Source organism: Cherax quadricarinatus, chromosome 88, assembly GCF_038502225.1.
Source record: "Cherax quadricarinatus isolate ZL_2023a chromosome 88, ASM3850222v1, whole genome shotgun sequence".
Lineage (NCBI taxonomy): Eukaryota > Metazoa > Arthropoda > Malacostraca > Decapoda > Parastacidae > Cherax > Cherax quadricarinatus.
The window spans coordinates 10,766,938-10,789,046 of NC_091379.1; positions in this window are offsets into that span (position 1 = coordinate 10,766,938).

The window sequence follows — 22,109 nt, forward strand, 5'->3', positions numbered from 1 at the left end:
GTAAAAGAAAAGATATACGTAGCCAGGGTTGACCAAGAGAGTAGCGGAGTCTGGTGGCTGGGAAAATCTTTCTTAAAACCAAGCCAATGTTGAATTTAACTTTGCAGAATAAATACAAATGGCATAGCCAACCCAGAAACGTTATTTCTCTGGTCAAGAATCTGTTATTGTTTCGTGTGTGTGTGTGTGTGTGTGTGTGTGTGTGTGTGTGTGTGTGTGTGTGTGTGTGTGTGTGTGTGTGTGTGTGTGTGTATTGATCCTTCTTTGCTCTTACTATTTTCCTTTCGTTATTTTTTCAATAATCAATCAAGAATGTCTCTACAATAAGTGTCAGGGGACCAAGACTGTTCAACTGCCTTCCAGCATACATAAGGGGGGATAACCAATAGACCCCTTGACTGTCTTCAAGAAGGCACTGGACAGGCACCTAAAGTCAGTATCTGACCAACCGGGCTGCGGTTCGTACGTCAGTTTGCGTACAGCCAGCACGTTGATCAGACCGTGATCCACCATGAGACCTGGTCTCAGACCGAGCCGCGGGGGCGTTTACCCCCTAAACTCTCTACAGGTAAACTCCAGATAAACATTGCATTCGTGTGTGGTACCTTCGTGTCAGGATTTTTAACTCAGTTTATACAGACTCATAAAGTCAATGTCTCACCATAGCAAATGCATCACATAACATTATTAGAGGAAGGAGAAGACTTTGGTCTGATTAACCTCGGAGGGTTAACTCAGGTCGACAAAGGCCGAGCAGTATGGATTATATTAGGCCTATTAAATGGGTAAGACATGTTCATATATGGTTATCTTTACTGAATAAAGTTCTGCCTGTACAGCAAGCTTCTTCAGTCAAAATAGAGGAGAACCAGAGAAGTAGTGGAAATCTGGATATGAGGTGATTGGTGGATGAATGAGGCACATTTCCTTCACTTGGGTATTCTTACTGCTGAAACGTTTCACTTGTACATCAGTCTTCTTCAGTCGAATACAGGAAGCAACTGACTACCTCCCACCCTCAGTTTGAGGTGGTCAGTCCCTCAAGCCTAAGGCACAGGCAAGCGACCAAACGCTATTTAGTTGAGTAGGGGTAATATGCAGCAGGTGCAGATGACATCAAATGTGGGCAATGCCCACGAGTTGAAGTAGGTCATTATGAACATTTTCTCTGCAAAATAGTTTTAACAGAATTCCCATGTGCTTCCATATGTGGGCCACGCTCACTTGTGTCATCTCCAGCTGCTGCATCTCACGTCTATACCAGGATATAAAGTCTTGCCGAATACCTATGCTTGAGGAACTGACCACCTTTCAACGGGGGGTGACGGACTGATCACATCAACACCACTACTACAGCTTCCAGAATTCTGCTCCTTCATGTATTTGGCTGTAGAAGCCTGTCGTGCAGGCGAAACGTTTCGACAGTAAAGATACCTAAGTAACGTATAATGTTTCTTATTCATTAACCTTCCGGTACACGACATTAATCATACGAGGAGATCGGTCCCTTAGTCTAAGTAGAAGGCTTCGGGTGGTCAGCTGGTCCACTATATTTTCTTTCCTTAGGAGGAAACCCATAGTTACTCTGACTTTATTGGATTCTCCCAGGTTCTCTACACATATGCTGCTATGTATGATAATCTACGTAACTGCATTTGTGTATACCTGAATAAACTTACTGCTCGGTGAACAAGGGCAGCTTGAGTAAAGAAACTAGCCCATGCGAAACTGACGTAGAGGCAGCAAAGGTATATGTATCAGTCAGGTACTGAGCATATCTAACCAAGAAATAATTCGAAAACAACGGGTTCATGTTGGATATATATACATCTCCATGGGACAGTGGAGAAGAATCCTACCTTCGTAAGCCATGTGTCGTAAGAGATGACTAAAAGGTCGGGAGCAAGAAGATTGTAACCCCTTCTCCTGTAATTTAATAAATGTAAGAAGAAAATCTTTTTCGAGTCACTCAACGTTGTTGGGAGACGGCCTGTCTGTTAAACACCAGGAGCATGCAGTGTTGCAGAAATTAATAGAAAGTCCAGGTAGATTCATTCAGAGGAACATTTTTGCCCGAATTATTCAACTCCCATATATACATATACATATATATATACATATACATATACATATATATATATATATATATATATATATATATATAATATATATATATATATATATATATGTGTCAGTGTGTGTGTGTGTCAGTGTGTGTGTGTCAGTGTGTGTGTGTGTCAGTGTGTGTGTGTGTGTATGATACAATCTATAGAGTAATCGAGTATAACACATTAGGTATCTTCTGAAGTTGAACAAATATGCGAGTGAGATGTGTTCCTCTGAGAAGGACCTCATCGGCATGAGTCAGTAGGAGAAAGATGTGACCTAAAATTGATAAGACATATGAAACAGTATGGTATCTTTACTGACGAAACGTTTCGCCTGCCCAGGAGGCTTCTTCAGTCAAAACCAAAAGGTAACAACAGAAGGCTTGGAGATGTAGAAAAGATATGAATAATTATGTAGTTAAGAACATGATGATAAATTAGACACATAAGAATGGAGGTACACGGCATCAGGCCTTCTGGTCCATACTAGGCAAGTCCTTCTCTAAACCAAACATTCCCACCCAAACCTTTCCTCAAAGTTACCCAAGAATTAGCTTCAAACAGCAGGTACTAATAAAACCCAGCCCCTTTCACTGTGTGTCCAATCTCTTTTCCAAGCTTCCCAAAGTCTTAGGTTACCCTCCTCGGCAGATTGTTCTACCCTCTGAATGAGAGGGGTTATAATAATAATAATAATAATAATAATAATAATAATAATAATAATAATAATAATAATAATATCTTTATTTACTACAAGTACATGTACAAGGTATACAGTCCTAGCTGACAAGAATGACATACTACTATATAGAAAATCTCTTATTATGCTCCGCATTTCGGGCAAATTAGGTCAGTGTCCCAGGATGCGACCCACACCAGTCGACTAACACCCAGGTACCCATTTTACTGATGGGGAACATAGACAACAGGTGGAAAGAAACACGTCCAATGTTTCTACTCTGGCTGGGAATCGAACCCAGGCCCTCACCGTGTGAAGCGAGAGCGTTAACCACCAGGGCTGGATTTGAGTGGGTTTTGAACATGATTTAATAAGCCTATCAAAGTTTCATTCTTGGGTACCATTGATAATAGGGCGGGAGAATATTTTTGTTAGTGGGTTTGGGTATACAAGGACATGCCAAGTGTGGGCCAATAGGCCTACTCGGTGTTCTTCCTTTCTTATTTTCTGAAGAATTGAGACACTTATGCAACACATGGGAATCTTTATCGAAGAAACGTTTCGCCACACAGTGGCTTCATCAGTCCAATACAAAGTAGAAATGGGTAAGGAGAGTAGAAGTTTGAGGTAATCAGTCCCTCAACCTGGAATCGATGTGTTCAGTCCATCACTCTTGTAGGAAGTGCAGCACAGGGCCAGAGAGGTGGCTTATATACTGCGGTGAGATGAAGTCTGCTGTGCAGGCGAGAAATTTCCTCGAAGAACCATACCGCTGGTTTTGGAAAAACACGTAAGCAAACACTTAGCATGTTTTTGCCAAACCAACTAGTCGGTATTTATTACCAAGGTTTACAAGTCATACTCATCTACTTGTCTGTATTGTATACCATAAACAACGATAATAAAATCTACTGACAAAATCTACACCGTTATTCAACGAGTAGCGTAAATGCTACTCGTTGAATAACGGTGGTAGGCGCAAGACGTTGCCTAATAAAGACACCAGTTAATGGTCAGAGGCCTCTGTTGTGCGTTTTTCTCTACCCGGAGAATATAGACACAGGAGTGCCCGGAAAATCAGGTAGCCACGAAAATAATTCAGCCCATCTGATTATTCGGGCGAATGTGTGTGCATAAACGCGTAGTCACGAACGATGATGAGTAGGGTGGCGAGCTGGCGAAGGAGAGAGGCGAGGGAAACGAATGGGAGTAAGGAGGGAGGAGAAGAGCTAGAAATAGAGGTGATAAGATAGAGGACGGGTGCGAGGGGAGGAGAGAAGGATAAGAGAGGTTCTAAAAGGGCGGAAAGAGGAGAGGTGTGAGTGGGAGAGAGAGAGAGATGAGAGGCAAGGGAGGGAGAGAGAAAGAGAAAGGCAAGGGACGGGGAGAGAGAAAAAAAAAGAGATATAATGAACAAGAATAGGCACTATACACTAACTTGAAATTAAAAATAATGAAAGCAAACACACGTATTACAGAGAAAACAAAAACCACATTTCGATCCCTCCCTCCCACTATGTGGGGGCGAAACGTGCTCAATAAAAGATCGCATTTTACTGCATTTGCATTACTTTTTCAACATCTCGGTATATCACATAATTTCTCCAAATTTTTACTTTATTGACGATTTAGAAGATTAACATTAAAAACATATAAAATTGAAAATAAAAAAAAAATCGAATTTTAGAAAAAAATCATCGAAAATATTACTGAAAATAATTATGATTTTAATGTCAACTTAGTGAAAACTGAGACTTTATTAGCGATTAAAAGTGAAACCCAAAACACGGAAGACAAACGTACTTTAGAAACCAAAAATATCATTGAGAATAAACTTTTTGGGAGAATAATGAAAATAATAAAATTTTTAACGTGAACTTAGTGAAAAATTGGGAACTTTGTTAGTGATTAAAAGCGAGAACCAAAACATGGAAGACAAGGAAATGACGTTTAATCCGCAAGAAGGAATTAGAAGATAAAAGAGGGGTGAACAATTAAGAATGACAGGTCAGGGAGTGGAAACGAGGGGAATCAAGGACTGGGAAAAAAAAAACTGACCTTTGAACCTGCACTTTAGGGTGTTTGGCTTACCAACTCCAAGGCTGGGGGACTGATTACCTCGGTTTTGTATGTAGTTCTTCTGTTTTTCCATTATATTCTTCAATTTGTATTGATGAAGTCACTGGATGGCTCAACTTCTACAGTAAGGATATCCAGACGTTGCACGGGTGTCTAATTTATCACAAATTAATGAGTTAGATTCCCGGGGAAAGTCTGGAAAAGCTATCTAACACCTGCTGGTCGTCCCTCTTTGACTAGATGTACCCTGGAGTTAGCAGACTGCTGTGGGTGGCATCTTGTTAGTACAGCTTAGATGGAGTAGCTAGGGAGGTAGGTAAAGAGAGTGATGGCTCTCCTGAGGATAATACCAGCTATGTTATCTTGCTAGTGTTAGCAGATAACACAAAACTAGCAAGATAACATAGCATCAGTAAGATAACACACCAAAGTCGCCTTCTGGTTGAATCCTCCCATATACACAACTTTCCTATTACAGTGTCAAATGCTCCGAACTTCAGAACACATGTGACATAACCTGATTCTGTTTTCTCCTCTTTCTTCCTCTTCTTACTTTTTTCCCCACCTTTAATGTTTTGGGTTTCCTTTATTCTATCTTATGTTTTTTGTACTCTACTTTTTCCACCCCTTGTGGGCCTTTAGTTCTCTTGCGGTGGTCCTTTTTCATGGCCTTTTGCTGACTATTACTACTACTACTACTACTCCTACCACCTTTCCTGCTACATTTGGCTCCTACCTTCTCTTTTGCCTCTTTCTATTTTTGTCCCACCAACCTCTCTCCCTACTTCACAAAACCACTTTAGCTTCCACTACCAGCCTTACCTCTACCACTAATAAAAACAAGACATAGCAAGGGCGGGGATTGAACCCGTGGTTAGAGTCGTAAAACTCCAGACCGACGCTTTAGCCACTGAGCCAGCTGGCTACAATAAGATTTATCCAACTAGGTATATTTCTACACCACAGGAAGGTTAGCATAGGCACCACTGTGTCCATATATGCAAGATTTTACAGACTAATCTCCAGCTAGCGTGGCCGTGACGAACTCTAGCTCAAGTCCCCTCAAAGCTGTCGTCATGACTCACGAAATCGTAATGGCACGATTGCAAACAAACCATACCACGGGCGGGGCTTGAACCCGCGGTTGAAGACACTTAAAACTCCAGACCAGTCGTAAAACTCAAAGCCGTCATGATGACGGCTTTGAGGGGACTTGAGCTAGAGTTCATCACGCCCACCCTGGCGGAAGATTCGTCTGTAAAAACTTGCATTTGTGGTCACAGTGGTGCCTATACTAACCTTCCTATGGCGTATAAATACACCTAGTTAGATGAATCTGCCAGCTGGCCCAGTGGCTAAAGCGTCGGTCTGGAGTTAAACGAATCTAACCGCGGGTTCAAGCCCCTTCCCCCCGTGCTATGGTTTTGTCTGCAATTGTGTCATTAGAATTTCGTGAGTCTACCAATACTACTTGCGCTACTAGCCTCACCTCTTGTTCTCCTCGCTGTTAGGGTGACCTTGCAAATGATCACAAGTCGGACCGAAACGTCGTCGTAAGCTCCTCTCTCTCCTATGTGCGGGTTATTTGTGTAAGATAACAGTACCAGCAAGATAACACAGCACTAGCAAGATAACACAGCACTAGCAAGATAACACAGCACTAGCAAGATAACACAGCACTAGCAAGATAACACAGCACCAGCAAGATAACACAGCACTAGCAAGATAACACAGCACTAGCAAGATAACACAGCACCAGCAAGACAACACAGCACTAGCAAGAAAACACAGCACCAGCAAGATAACACAGCACTAGCAAGAAAACACAGCACCAGCAAGATAACACAGCACTAGCAAGATAACACAGCACCAGCAAGATAACACAGCATTAGCAAGATAACACAGCACTAGCAAGATAACAGCACCAGCAAGATAACACAGCACCAGCAAGATAACACAGCACCAGCAAGACAACACAGCACCAGCAAGACAACACAGCACTAGCAAGAAAACACAGCACCAGCAAGATAACACAGCACTAGCAAGATAAAGCAGCACTAGCAAGATAACACAACACCAGCAAGATAACATAGCACTAACAAGACAACACAGCACTAGCAAGATAACACATCACTAGCAAGATAATACAGGCAAGATAACACAGCACCAGAAAGATAACACAGCACAAGCAAGATAACTCAGCACCAGCAAGATAACACAGGCAAGATAACACAGCACCAGAAGGATAACACAGCACCAGCAAGATAACTCAGCACCAGCAAGATAACACAGGCAAGATAACACAGCACCAGCAAGATAACACAGACAAGATAATACAGCACCAGCAAGTTAACTCAGCACCAGCAAGATAACACAGGCAAGATAACACAGCACCAGCAAGATAACACAGACAAGATAACACAGCACCAGCAAGATAACACAGCACCAGCAAGATAACACAGCACCAGCAAGATAACACAGGCAAGATAACACAGGCAAGATAACACAGCACCAGCAAGATAAAACAGCACCAGCAAGATAACACAGCACCAGCAAGATAACACAAGCAAGATAACACAGCACCAGCAAGATAAAACAGCACCAGCAAGATAACACAAGCAAGATAACACAGCACCAGCAAGATAACACAGACAAGATAACACAGCACCAGCAAGATAACACAGCACCAGCAAGATAACACCAGCTTGATAATAGCACCAGCAGCATATGACAACACCAGTAACACAACACCAGCATGATAAGACAACAGCATAATAAGACAACACCTGCATAATAAGACAACACCTGTATAATAAGACAACACCTGCATAATAAGAAAACACCTGCATAGTAAGACAAAACCTGCATAACAAGACAAAACCTGCATAACAAGACAAGACCTGCATAATAAGACAACACCTGCATAGTAAAACAACACCTGCATAAGACAACACCTGCATAGTAAAACAACACCTGCATAAGACAAAACCTGCATAATAAGACAACACCTGCATAATAAGACAACACCTGCATAATAAGACATCTGCATAATAAGACAACACCTGCATAATAAGACAACACCTGCATAATAAGACAACACCTGCATAATAAGACAACACCTGCATAATAAGACAACACCTGCATAATAAGACAACACCTGCATAATAAGACAACACCTGCATAATAAGACATCTGCATAATAAGACAACACCTGCATAATAAGACAACACCTGCATAATAAGACAACACCTGCATAATAAGACAACACCTGCATAATAAGACAACACCTGTTCTAACAACTCCCACACATAAAAAATGAAGAAAAATCAAAGGCTAGAAAGAAAATTGTTAAAGTTTTCTTGATTCAAAGTTTTCTTGCTGGAGGAAATTCCTGGACTGGAAGTACGAGGTTAAATCAATGAACAATAGTCGCCGTACTCTGGTACAGGAGGGGCCCCGCTTTACGGCACTTAGCTTCACAGCGTTTCGCTAATACAGCGGTTTTCAGTTATACGAATTCTTCGTTTATTCAGATTTCTTACAATAAATGTATTTACCATTCACTGTTAGCTAAGAACGAAAATATTTTAAGTAATGCGTGCACTGTATGTGTATTTTTTTTAGGCCTACCTACGTATATTGATTACTTAATACATGATGTAAACACGTTATCAGGCTTTTATATGGATTGGAAAGCAAAAGAAAATTGTTATAATCATGGTGAAACGCTAAACCCGTCGGATTATACAGCGCCTGTGGAGGGGGAGGGGATGGAAGGTATTAAGGCTTAATTCAGGGATTTGGAGCATAGATCCAATTCCCTAGATCAAGAGCCCCTCACCAGCGTCAAGAAACCTCCCTTGAGGGGTAAAGAAAGTTGTGATTCACTTTTCAGCGATTTTTGTTTTACAGCAGCAGCCCGGAACCTAATCTGCTGTATAAGCGGGGCCCTCCTTGTATACATCCTCAGCCAGGTCACACTTGTCACTGAATCATGAAGGTGATTCATGTTGAGAATTGGTTTGCTGTTGGAGTGCAAACCTTGTCTTTGAAATTTAACTTGCTGTTGGAGTGTGAACCTTGTCTCTGGTATTTAACTTGCTGTTCGCGTGCGATACCAATGGTATTTTTTAGGTTATTAAAATGTCACCATCATGGTATTTGGTAGCTAATTTTCTTGTGGAGTGTGAGCCTGATCTATGGAAGCTAATTTGCTGTTAGAGTGTGAACCTCACATCTATAAATGCTTCAGGAAAGAACCTGTTTATCGACATTTTACCACTCGCTAAACGAAAATGAAACTAGACATTTCGGTCCGTAATGAATCATTATCAAGTCACGAACTGATAATGATTCATGGATCTAAACATCTTGTAATATTTGCATTTGGAATAGATGTAAATTTTCCAGCCATGATACTGGGATTTTTATTTTGCCTGGCGGAGTTTTGGAAGGTATCGAGTAGTGTATCTGCACTTTGCAAGGTAAGCGGGAATGTTACGATTCTGTGGAATATATTATTGGATCATATTTTATGTGGTTTGCTGTAAAGACAGCTAGGGTGTGAGTGATGGTGGAAATATTTTCTTCTTTGGTGGAAAACGAGAGAGAGAGAGAGAGAGAGAGAGAGAGAGAGAGGGAGCTCTTAGCTTGTGAATATAGGAACCTTAACCTAACAATGTACAACCCTATGTAAGTGAGAGAGAGAGAGAGAGAGGGAGAGAGAGAGACTGCTCTTAGCTTGTGAATATAGGAACCTAAACCTAACAATGTACAACCCTATGTAAGTGAGAGAGAGAGAGAGAGTGCTCTTAGCTTGTGAATATAGGAACCTTAACCTAACAATGTACAACCCTATGTAAGAGAGAGAGAGAGAGAGAGAGAGAGAGAGAGAGAGAGAGAGAGAGACAGCATTCGTGAATCTCTTCCCCAACAGTAGACACACACGACCACCGGATACTTCTGAGGAAATACAAGACTTTTCCCAAACCAACATGGATCCAGTTCCAGCATACACCCAGCCAAGAAATCTCCTGCAAGTCGAGTTCCAAGCATAACTGCAGTAAGTTTATTCAGGTATACACATAGTTACATAAATTATCATACATAGCAGCATATGTGTAGAGAACCTGGGATAACCCAAAAAGTCAAAGTGACTTATTTCCATTGGGGTCCTTTAATATGTTCATACCAATAAAATAACACCATCATCTAAAAATCGAATCAAGGACCTTCCTAATCTACGTGGTGTGAACAGAGGCATGACAAGGTGGACCAGCAACTGACAAGTCATCTGTTTCAACCTTTTCATTCTTGTACTCTTCTCCAGCATAGTAACTAAACCTGTTGCCTTCTCTAGGGACTTGACAAAAGAGGCTTTTAAACCAGTCATTTACAAAGTTTCCAAACTGCACCAAAGTAATTTATTTTTTCTAGCTCCAGGCACTCAGGAAAGGATATATACTCCTAGAAGTGTCTAGGAGAGTATATATCGAAAGGTGTGTATGCACATCAAGAGGTATATACCTCTCAGTGTAAATACACAGAGTTTACTCTAGCCCTTATTTTGGCAATTTTCGTTTCCTTGGCTGGTTTAGAGTTAACTTGCAGCCTTAATGATCCCTTGAGCAGGCGAAAATTGCTTGTGCTCAAGCACATGCTGTCGGAGTGTGAGCAAAATAACGTTTATGAAGGTACGTGAATGACCACGAGTGAATTGATTATAGAGAAACCAGGTATAGGTGGAAAGGATAGCACGTATTGTTACAATGGTATATAATACTGCCAAGTTGAATAGTACAACAAATGGTCACTACTAAGAATTAATATTGACAAAACGTGTTGTAAGCTCCATCAAATACAGAGACATCTAGTGAATTAGTGAATTAGTAGTTTAAGCATTATTATAATCAAGGTAGAAGAGCTAAACCCGTTAGGATTGTACAGCGCCTGTGGGGGGACTGATGTGGAAGGTATTCAGGCTTAATTCAGGGAACTGGAACACAGATCCAATTCCCTAGATCAAGAGCCCCTCACCAGCGTCAAGGAACCTCCCTTGAGGGGCTTAAGTAAGCAGTACATCAACCTTGTAGCAAGGCAAGTCTTTTAGCCTGATGCAGAAGCAAGACGCTATGGGCTTATATACTGGAAAATGTGGTGTAAAGGCCTGGAGACGAGGTCACAGGTGACCCGGGTAATTTAGAAGTAATTACGCAAACTTTTAAAGATTTCATCCCGCAGTAAGTTGAAAATTAAACCTTCTAGTTACATTATTAACTATTTTCCCTGGAATGCAAATCAGAGAATTTAGAGACTGACCAATGTATGCATTAGTAAGATACAGTGGTGCGCGTGAGCGGATGCGTGCGGGTAGGAGCGGGTGTATAAGGATGTACAGCTGTTGTTATTGTTGGGGGTTATAGGGACAGTGACAGCATATACCGTACCGAGCCCTGACTTCCAGTTCCCGGACAAAAACCTCGGCCATAGTGGAATGAAGTTGACTAATGGCTGTACGTATTGCATGTCCCCAGTGCACTTGAAGCCAGCAAGAAAGCGCATGTAAAGACCAGGAGAATGTACATCTGAATTGAGAAGTTTCCGGACACTACACAAATAACCGCTTAGGCCCGACTTGATTCAGGTCGGACCGACACATCGTCATAAGTTCCATTCTCCTACGTGAAGGTTATTTGTGTATTGTTCCAATCAAGGTATTGTGACTTTTTATTCATCCTGTCACTTTCTTCTAGATAGACGTAATATTTGGTAACTCAGAAATATATGAACAAATATCATATACAATAATTAACGCAGTCTGTATTTACATAGTATTGACCTCAAGAAGTTAAGCTCTTCAATGCGATTAGTAAGAGTACATATCACATTTCATTTATAATTAATAGGAATAAAGGATTAAAACTTATCAAACTGCTAAAACATGGTTTACGGTAGACCAGTGTACTAAAAGCATCTATAGTTTACTCAATGATAACTTCTGTACCTGATTAAGTTTTTTTTTCGCTGTTGTCTCTAAAGTAGAATCCAAAACAGTGAGCTTAGAGTGAATGTAATAAAAATAAGGGAATCCTGACTGAGGACTTGAAAATCACGAACGTATCGTCTATCAGTGATCCTCAACCAGGGGGTAAATTTACCCCTGGGGGGAAAAAAATACATGGCAAGGGGTAAATATTTGATGTACCTGATAATGTATAATTATGTCTTTAGAAAAGAATGTTTTAATTTTTTATTAAGGCAGGTTCAAAACCTGCCTTAATATTTTACTGACCTTATTTCTCTCTCTCTTTATGATGGCGATAAATGGAGAAATACATCAAGCCGAGGGGAATAATAATGGAGGAAAGTTGAGAATCCCTCGTCTATATATACTTACGATACAAATAAACTTGAAAACTAATAAGCAATCATCTAGCTATTTCTCTTCATGACAATATAAAAAATATATCGCTAAATGTGGACTCGAAACTTCGCTTGTGTACATCATGTTGGTTATAAGGCTGACTGTGGATGAACAAATATTATTTACCTGCAAAGTTCAGCAATATTCTCATTTCAGTGGTATTAAAACCACAGATCAGATCCGAGGATTTACCAACTTTTGACAGCCAATATTAGTCGCTTCCTCAAGAGAGAGATGTGTATATCAAGCCATAACAAAAACATTAAGTTTCTGACTCAAGAAATCGTAATGACACGATTGCAAATAAACCATACCCCCGGCCGGGGGTATGGTTTATTAAGTTTCTGATTTGCAATCCATCATATGGAAGGAAATGTTCTTGGAGGAAAAATGTTAGTGGTAATATAAACACATATATGACGACATTAATAGTATTGTATTGTACCGATAATGTTAGTGGAAAGTTTGCTTAATGAAGATACCCAGTCGTTGTGTATGCGTTTTGTTTTGTCAAGGAATATAAACTAGAAACTTTAGCTAATTCATAATTGCATGTTTCAGAAGTAGATGATAAAGATAAAAGATAAGATTTCTTCGGATTTTTAACCCTGGAGGGTTAGCCAGCTAGGATAACCCAAGAAAGTCAGTGCGTCATCGAGGACTCTGTCTTATTTCGATTGGGGTTCTCAGTCTTGTTCCCCAGGATGCGACCCACAACAGTCGACTAACACCCAGGTACCTACTTGCTGCTAGGTGAACAGGACAAGTGTAAGGAAACACGTCGAAATGTTTCTACCCCTCCGGGAATCGAACTCGGGCACTCCGTGTGTAAAGCGAGAGTTTTGCCAGCGAGAGTTTTGCCAGCGATAGGCTGAAGTAGATAGTACTTAGCTGTACGAACTTAAGGCAAAAACCTATTTCGAAGTGTACTTGGTTTCGAACCAGTTACACTTCGTTATTTACAGCATGTCAGAACACTAGCAGTTTTTAATATCATTATTAAACTAATAAGGATTATCCCCCATTTTAAAATCAACGTGAACCCGTCCTTAATAAGAATAAATTTAGTTCCATCGGCTGAGAGAGGTTATTTTATCAACATAATGTAATTTGGTCATTAAAGGAACAAAATTACCTTTATCAAGCCTAGTGACTCTAATGGCTCTGAACTTAGATTCTTTGAAGACAATATTTTTTCGTTACTCAGATATTTCTGTATAGTTTTGTGATCAAAGGAATCCAAAACTAATTTTTGTGATGTTTTTATACAATAAACAAAATCTGTCTTGAAAGGATCGTACACATTTCCGAACGAAGAAAATGGTGAACAAATCTCAGTTTCGTTGTTGGGGAAAAAGAAAGAAAAAATTCAGACTCTTAGATAATGCCAACTTTTCCACAGGGGACAAACTCTTACAAGAGTAATTAAAGATAACTCTATCATCAGAAGTGTGCCATAAGGATTAAAGCTTTATGCCAGTTTACGAGCGACCAGCAGACATCTGCTGGTCCTCCATAGGTATACGGAGCCTGAAGGTTCAGCCGGTATCGGCGCCAGTGATTAACTAGATCCTTCAACAGATAATAACAAGTCTGGGCTTGAATGCGCTGCTGGCCATGTGATAAAATGATTATATAATTCTGAACAACCACTGTGAAAAAATAGGGAAATTCCAAGCGCTATCGTGACTTCTCACATTACCAAGGAACTTCGACAGTGTTGGGGGATAGTCCATGGTGCTTCACACCTGACTATCGAACTTTATCAGACAGCTTTCAAATCTGCTATCTGTTGTAACGATAGAACGATAGAACTTACAGATTAAAAGCAATCTATTAGTGCCAGATGGCCTGATACACACCGTAGTGCGTTGGCTCTCACCTGACAGACCAACGCTCGAGTTCTCGAGAAAAAGGAACAGATTATATACATGATAATGAGAGTGTAATAACACTTGTGGATGCTATTACATATAGACAGGAAAACAAATGGTGATTAGATTATATTTCTCGACTTCCAGCTGGAGTCCTCAAGAGAATGTACTATAGAGTTAGGACAAGTCAGGCGAGTACATAATTGCAGCACTGCGGAAGGCCTATTGCTTATAGATCATAGTAGGTGAATGTGACTGCCCTGAGTAGGTCAAGACATTGGCTTAAGCCGGTGGGAGAATTGAACTTGCCTCGCATGGGTCATTAGGCCTGCTGCAGTGTTCCTTCTTTCTTATGCAGCATCTTTACAAATGCATTGCCAAATTCTCCACGGATTAGCAGGATAAGAACCGGCCTACGTTTCTTTCGAAGTAAATCTAGAAACATAATTAGGTCTCCACATCCCTTCAATGGCCAAAAAATTATCCTGAGTATTAAAACTGTTTCTCTCTTTGTATGGAGAGGCACTTGAGTGACAAGGCCACTCCAGGTGGTTGGAAATTTTCCAGAATATTTTTTCGCTATTTATGAACGTAAATGTTCACTCAGCCGTTGATCTAAACACCGTTCTGTAATCAAGACACACATGAGTTTCATAACAAATCTTTCTTGTACACTGTAATTGCTTTAAATCTGGCTTAAATATGTTAACACAATTATTGCAAGAGAGGCTATAGGCTCACATTTTATCTGGGTAAAGAAAAATAATTTGATATCTTACTCAATTTCATTGTTACTCTTTAATATTTATCGTTATCATCTTTATCATTAAAATCTATGATTTAGACATTTTCACTCTAAAATAATGGATTTCTGGTGGTAATATTTATTATATTTGTGGCGACAAGTCTTAACTGCTATAGACCAGGAATTATTATTAGCTCTGTGCAAACCAGCTTGCAAAAACCCATCTGGATAATCTGAAGCAGTGAATAATTTCCTTTTTTTTCCGTGATTTAAATACGTATATGGAACCACAGATTCTGTAATTTCAGGAGCAGATGAGATGCAATACTTTAAGTGGCTTGACTAAATTTCTGAATACAATTAGAAAAAATATGTTGGTTGTCCATATTTAAATCTAATTCTTTCTTATAATGATTAGAATATGTAAATTTTCGACTCTGAAATTAATTGCTGGCGCTTATTTATTGAGATGGTTGAGAAAGTTATCAAAACATAACCAGTTTTTACCCAAATTAAGTAAAAATATCTTCTGCATTCCTATACTAAATGATATTCAAAGGTTCGACAGAAGGAAGGATAAAACAATTTGAATATTCCATGTACAAGTTAGAGGTGGGAAGATATACCAAACAGTTGTGGTAATGTGGGAAGGGTTAACAGCGTCACAGACAGTGACGGCTCTACTACTCGTCAGGAAAGTGATCCCTCGTTAAACTTTTATACTATTGTGACTGAATAACAAAACAGACCTTCCGATATAAGAGAACATAGGTTTAAGTTCCCCTGTTTGTTCACTGACATGTATTCATTACAGTTACCCTTGGGTCTATTAATCTCTTCACGCCATTAACATTTCATCTCGGTGACAACACTGGCTCAGGCAAGCATCTCTAACACGAGACTAAGTTCCTGGATGCTCGCCTGATTCTGGACTAAAACTAAGATTTCCACTCCTTTCCTCATATTGCTCCTGAAGAAGCATTTACAACGCTAAATTCTTGGAGCAGTTTTAAAGGCAAATAACTGCATAAGATACAAACTAATGGGTCCGACTCAGACCTTCCCTCCCTGAGGTTGTTGTGCACTGGTAATCGCTTTTTTGTGAATAAGAATATTTATATTCAAATTTCAGTTCCTGGTCCTTTTAGGAGAGTTGATCTACAGCTCAAGGGCCTTTTGATGGTATTAATATACAAGTACTATTTATTTTTTTCAATCTGGCTACATTAGAAACTCTTTCAAGCATCGAGGTGCAGATGGAGTTGAGGTTACGATATAAGACCATACCTTAAAACGAACCCACATAGAACATAACACTGGTAGCTAAACAGAGTAGATTTCTTTAGCATTGGAGTTTTAAGTGTGGGTAAAGTTTAAACAATGTGATGTACTTTATTACAATGTCAGTGGCAGCTGTTTAACATGGTGCATCAAAGGAAGGCAAGAGAATTTAATTATCTAACAGTGTAATCATGGACATGAAATTTAGTGAACTAAGCTAATAAAAACGTGGACCATAATTCTTCTTTAATTCTGCATGCATTTTATATATATATATATATATATATATATATATATATATATATATATATATATATATATATATATATATATATATATTTATATATATATATAGACAAAACATTCACAAAGATACAATAGAAAGTAAAACAACATAGGTAACTCAGAGCTACAGCTCGAATACTTCGTCCAGCTCCCCGGCGGTGGGCCGCGTGCCCAGAATGCTGCAGGCATTTCCTCTCTGGATCGCAACACTGAGTCTCTGAAAGAGGAAGCTGGTCGCCCTGTGGTTCTTGGTTTCTATAATGAGCTTTTCACCCAGCTCTTTGAGGAACTTTAGAGCACACTTGCCCCATGCTCCAAGGGTCTCCGACCCTATTGGGATGAAGTTATACCAAGGGGGAAGGTCTTCATATTTGCGGATCTTCTGAGTCTCCCTGTGGCTGGCAGCTCCACCCCCTTCCACTACGGAGTATGGCAAATATGTGTCTGCCAATGTGGCGGCACAGGTGTAGTCCCAGGCAATCTGCTTTCCATCCTTCCAAGGTAGCATAGTGGCTCCATCAGGACGCTTTTGACTTCCATCAGACCTCTGCACTTTATATATACACACACACACACACACACACACACACACACACACACACACACACACACACACACACACACACACACACACACACACACACACACACACACAAACACACACACACACACAAGAATTCATCAGTACCTGGGAAATCTTGTGCTGGCTACTGAGAATATTAGGATTGTTTTTTTTTTTTTGGTCGTCACAGATTTCTCAACACACTGACAAGTACTTTAGAAGGACAGGAACTAGAATTTACCACTGCTTTTGTATTGGAGCGTTCTTCTGGAAAGCTTTGCTTGTGTTCGAGAACTGTTAGGTCCGTGGCCTCCATCTCCCTCTTGACCACCACCACCCTAGCCATCTCCACCACCACCACCCTAGCCATCTCTACCACCACCACCCTAGCCATCTCCGCCACCACCACCGCCACCACCACCACCACCACCCCCCTAGCCATCTCCACCACCACCACCACCACCCTAGCCATCTCCACCACCACCACCACCCTACCCTCTCTCTCTTGTGTTCTCTCATAAATAAAGACTGGAGTAGCAGGAAACATTACGTTAATAATTCCTTCTTGACGGGCTTTTGGACCCGAACCCCTCAAGGAAGGTTCCTTGATGTTGGTGAGGGGCTCTTGATTTAGGGAATTGGATCTGTGCTCCAGTTCCCCGAATTAAGCCTGAATGCCTTCCACATCCCCCCCCCCAGGCGCTGTATAATCCTCCGGGTTTAGCGCTTCCCCCTTGATTATAATAATAATAATAATAATTGGACCCGAACACAAACCAAAAACATCGTGAATCTCCATTGATTCTTTCGATTTTTTCCTATTTCCGAGTAGATTATTATTATTATTATTATTATTATTATAGAAAACGATTTCCGAATAGAAAATAAAAAAGAAATCAGCTCAAACTTTTTTATTTTGACAAATCTTTGTCCCGTCCAGACCTTTACCAATTCATGGCTGAAAATCATTTTTAAAATTATTTTTAAGTATATTGCAGTGACATAAATAGCTACTTTTTTTTTTTTTTTAAATTACGATTCAAAATCTTAACTCAAAATGTCTACAAAACTGAAGATAAAATCTGAGGCTTGCCTACCAATTTAAATTAATTTTGTCTCATTACCGTCAGCGTAAGATTGAATTCAGGCCAGATTTTTGTACTCAGAAAATTAAAACTGAGTAATTATATGTCAGAAAACCTACAAATTACTTATTGTTTTCTTGTAAGTGGTGATATAAGAGAGATGTTCTCTGGTGTAGTTCTCAAGAGATGTTCTCTGGTGTAGTTCTCAAGAGATGTTCTCTGGTGTAGTTCTCAAGAGATGTTCTCTGGTGTAGTTCTCAAGAGATGTTCTCTGGTGTAGTTCTCAAGAGATGTTCTCTGGTGTAGTTCTCAAGAGATGTTCTCTGGTGTAGTTCTCAAGAGATGTTCTCTGGTGTAGTTCTCAAGAGATGTTCTCTGGTGTAGTTCTCAAGAGATGTTCTCTGGTGTAGTTCTCAAGAGATGTTCTCTGGTGTAGTTCTCAAGAGATGTTCTCTGGTGTAGTTCTCAAGAGATGTTCTCTGGTGTAGTTCTCAAGAGATGTTCTCTGGTGTAGTTCTCAAGAGATGTTCTCTGGTGTAGTTCTCAAGAGATGTTCTCTGGTGTAGTTCTCAAGAGATGTTCTCTGGTGTAGTTCTCAAGAGATGTTCTCTGGTGTAGTTCTCAAGAGATGTTCTCTGGTGTAGTTCTCAAGAGATGTTCTCTGGTGTAGTTCTCAAGAGATGTTCTCTGGTGTAGTTCTCAAGAGATGTTCTCTGGTGTAGTTCTCAAGAGATGTTCTCTGGTGTAGTTCTCAAGAGATGTTCTCTGGTGTAGTTCTCAAGAGATGTTCTCTGGTGTAGTTCTCAAGAGATGTTCTCTGGTGTAGTTCTCAAGAGATGTTCTCTGGTGTAGTTCTCAAGAGATGTTCTCTGGTGTAGTTCTCAAGAGATGTTCTCTGGTGTAGTTCTCAAGAGATGTTCTCTGGTGTAGTTCTCAAAAGATGTTCTCTCCTACGAAAGTTCTCAAAAGATGTTCTCTCCTACGAAAGTTCTCAGAACCTGTGCCACAGCCAAAAAGACTCCTGGATAAGAAGTTAAACTTTGCAAGAGAAAGAAGAATGGTGGTGGATGACAGCCATTCCTTGCAAGACGATTACTTCCTCTCTTCCCCCCACAAACTTACTCAAAACTTTATTACTCACTCCCTCAAGTTACCCCACAACTTTATTATCGCGGAATTCTTATTCTTGCATCACTGGGACATTTTTTTGATTTGGGATGCTCGTGTGAGGGGAGAAACAGCATCCAGGTCAGAGCATTGATTCTTTGACCCTTTGAATTCGCCATAAATATTCATGGAGAAGTATCAAGCAATGGCTGTGTGGGGGCCAGAGGTTCCCTAATATATATATATATATATATATATATATATATATATATATATATATATATATATATATATATATATATATATCATTATTTACTACAAGTACATGTACAAGGTATACAGATCATAGCTGACATCAATGACATACTACTATATAGAAAATCACTTGCTATGTAGAGCATATCGGGAAATTAGGTGCTGTATAGTCCGTGTGGCTTAGCGCTTCTTTTTGATTATAATAATAATGTGGGAAATTAGGTCAGTTTTGTCCCAGGATGCGACCCACACCAGTCGACTAACAACCAGGTACCCATTTTACTGATGGGGAACATAGACAACAGGTTGAAAGAAACATGCCCAATGTTTCTACCCCAGCTGGGAATCGAACCCAGACCCTCGCCGTGTGAAACGAGAGGTTTAGCCACCAGGCCACGGGGCACCATAACAGATAATCAAGAAAGTTTTTTCTTGGGCCAGACTACAAGTAATTTTCACACATAAATGTATACAATACCGACAGGTTGGTGAGTGATTGCATCTCGGTGGCCCGGTGGCCTGGTGGCTAAAGCTCCCGCTTCACACACGGAGGGCCCGGGTTCGATTCCCGGCGGGTGGAAACATTCGACACGTTTCCTTACACCTGTTGTCCTGTTCACCTAGCAGCAAATAGGTACCTGGGTGTTAGTCGACTGGTGTGGGTGGCATCCTGGGGGACAAGATTAAGGACCCCAATGGAAATAAGTTAGACAGTCCTCGATGACGCACTGACTTTCTTGGGTTATCCTGGGTGGCTAACCCTCCGGGGTTAAAAATCCGAACGAAATCTTATCTTATCTTATCTCATTACACCTGTTGCCTCTATATTTTCCTCTATATTAGGCGAAACTTTCAAGAATAAGATACCCAACTGTTGCTCATCACCTTGTCGGTATTTAATACCATTTTCAACAACACATGGGTAGCTTAATTTTGAAGACGTTTCGCCATTCACTGTTTATTTCCAATTCAAAACAGAAAGACTACATATAACAGCAGATGAGGTAATCAGTCCCTCCGTCTCGAAGACGTTCAGTAGTCTTGATGTATCTGATAATTAGACTTCAAATTTATTTATAGTCTATGTTTCGAACTGATGAAGCCACTGGTTGGCGAAACATCTACATCACTCGTGGCTAAATCATCAGTTTTTCCCACGGTTTGATATCTTCAGAAGTTGTTATTTCAAGAAGAAGAATATTGAGTTGTTGAGAGTGTAAACTTATGGTAAACTGACTAGGTTGAGGCACTGGCTTAAGCCGGTAGGAGAGTTGGACCTGCCTCGCATGGGTCAGTAGGCTTGTGCAGTGTTCTTTCTTCTGTTCTTAAGAATGTGGATGAGCTCCTGGCTCACTGGTAGTAGCTCCTGGTTCACTAACCCTCCTATATAACCTCCCACACTACTGTCCATAACCTCCCACACTACTGTCCATAACCTCCCACACTACTGTCCATAACCTCCCACACCACACCCACATAACCTCCCACACCACACCCACATAACCTCCCACACCACACCCACATAACCTCCCACACCACACCCACATAACCTCCCACACCACACCCACATAATCACCCACACCACATAACCTCCCACACCACACCCACATAACCACCCACACCACACCCACACAACCTCCCACACCACACCCACAAAACCACCCACACCATACCCATATAACCTCCCACACCACACCCACATAACCTCCCACACCACTCCCACATAACCTCCCACACCACTCCCACATAACCACCCACACCACTCCCACATAACCACCCACACCACTCCCACATAACCACCCACACCACTTCCACATAACCACCCACACCACTCCCACATAACCACCCACACCACTCCCACATAACCACCCACACCACTCCCACATAACCACCCACACCACTCCCACATAACCACCCACACCACACCCACATAACCTCCCACACCACTCCCACATAACCACCCCCACCACTCCCACATAACCACCCACACCACACCCACATAACCACCCACACCACACCCACATAACCACCCACACCACTCCCACATAACCACCCACACCACACCCACATAACCTCCCACACCACTCCCACATAACCACCCCCACCACTCCCACATAGCCACCCACACCACTCACATAACCACCCACACCACACCCACATAACCACCCACACCACACCCACATAACCACCCACACCACACCCACATAACCACCCACACCACACCCACACCACTCACACATAGCCACCCACACCACACCCACATAACCACCCACACCACACCCACATAACCACCCACACCACACCCACATAACCACCCACACCACACCCACACCACTCCCACATAACCACCCACACCACTCCCACATAACCACCCACACCACACCCACATAACCACCCACACCACTCCCACATAACCACCCACACCACACCCACACCACTCCCACATAACCACCCACACCACTCCCACATAACCACCCACACCACTCCCACATAACCTCTCCAGAAAATTGCCAAAAATAACGTACTCTTAGCCCTGGGATTATCTGGGAATTTTATCATTAATCATCCCAGATTACAATAATATGCACCAGGGACTGATCACAGCATCCCCTCGGTACCGACAACT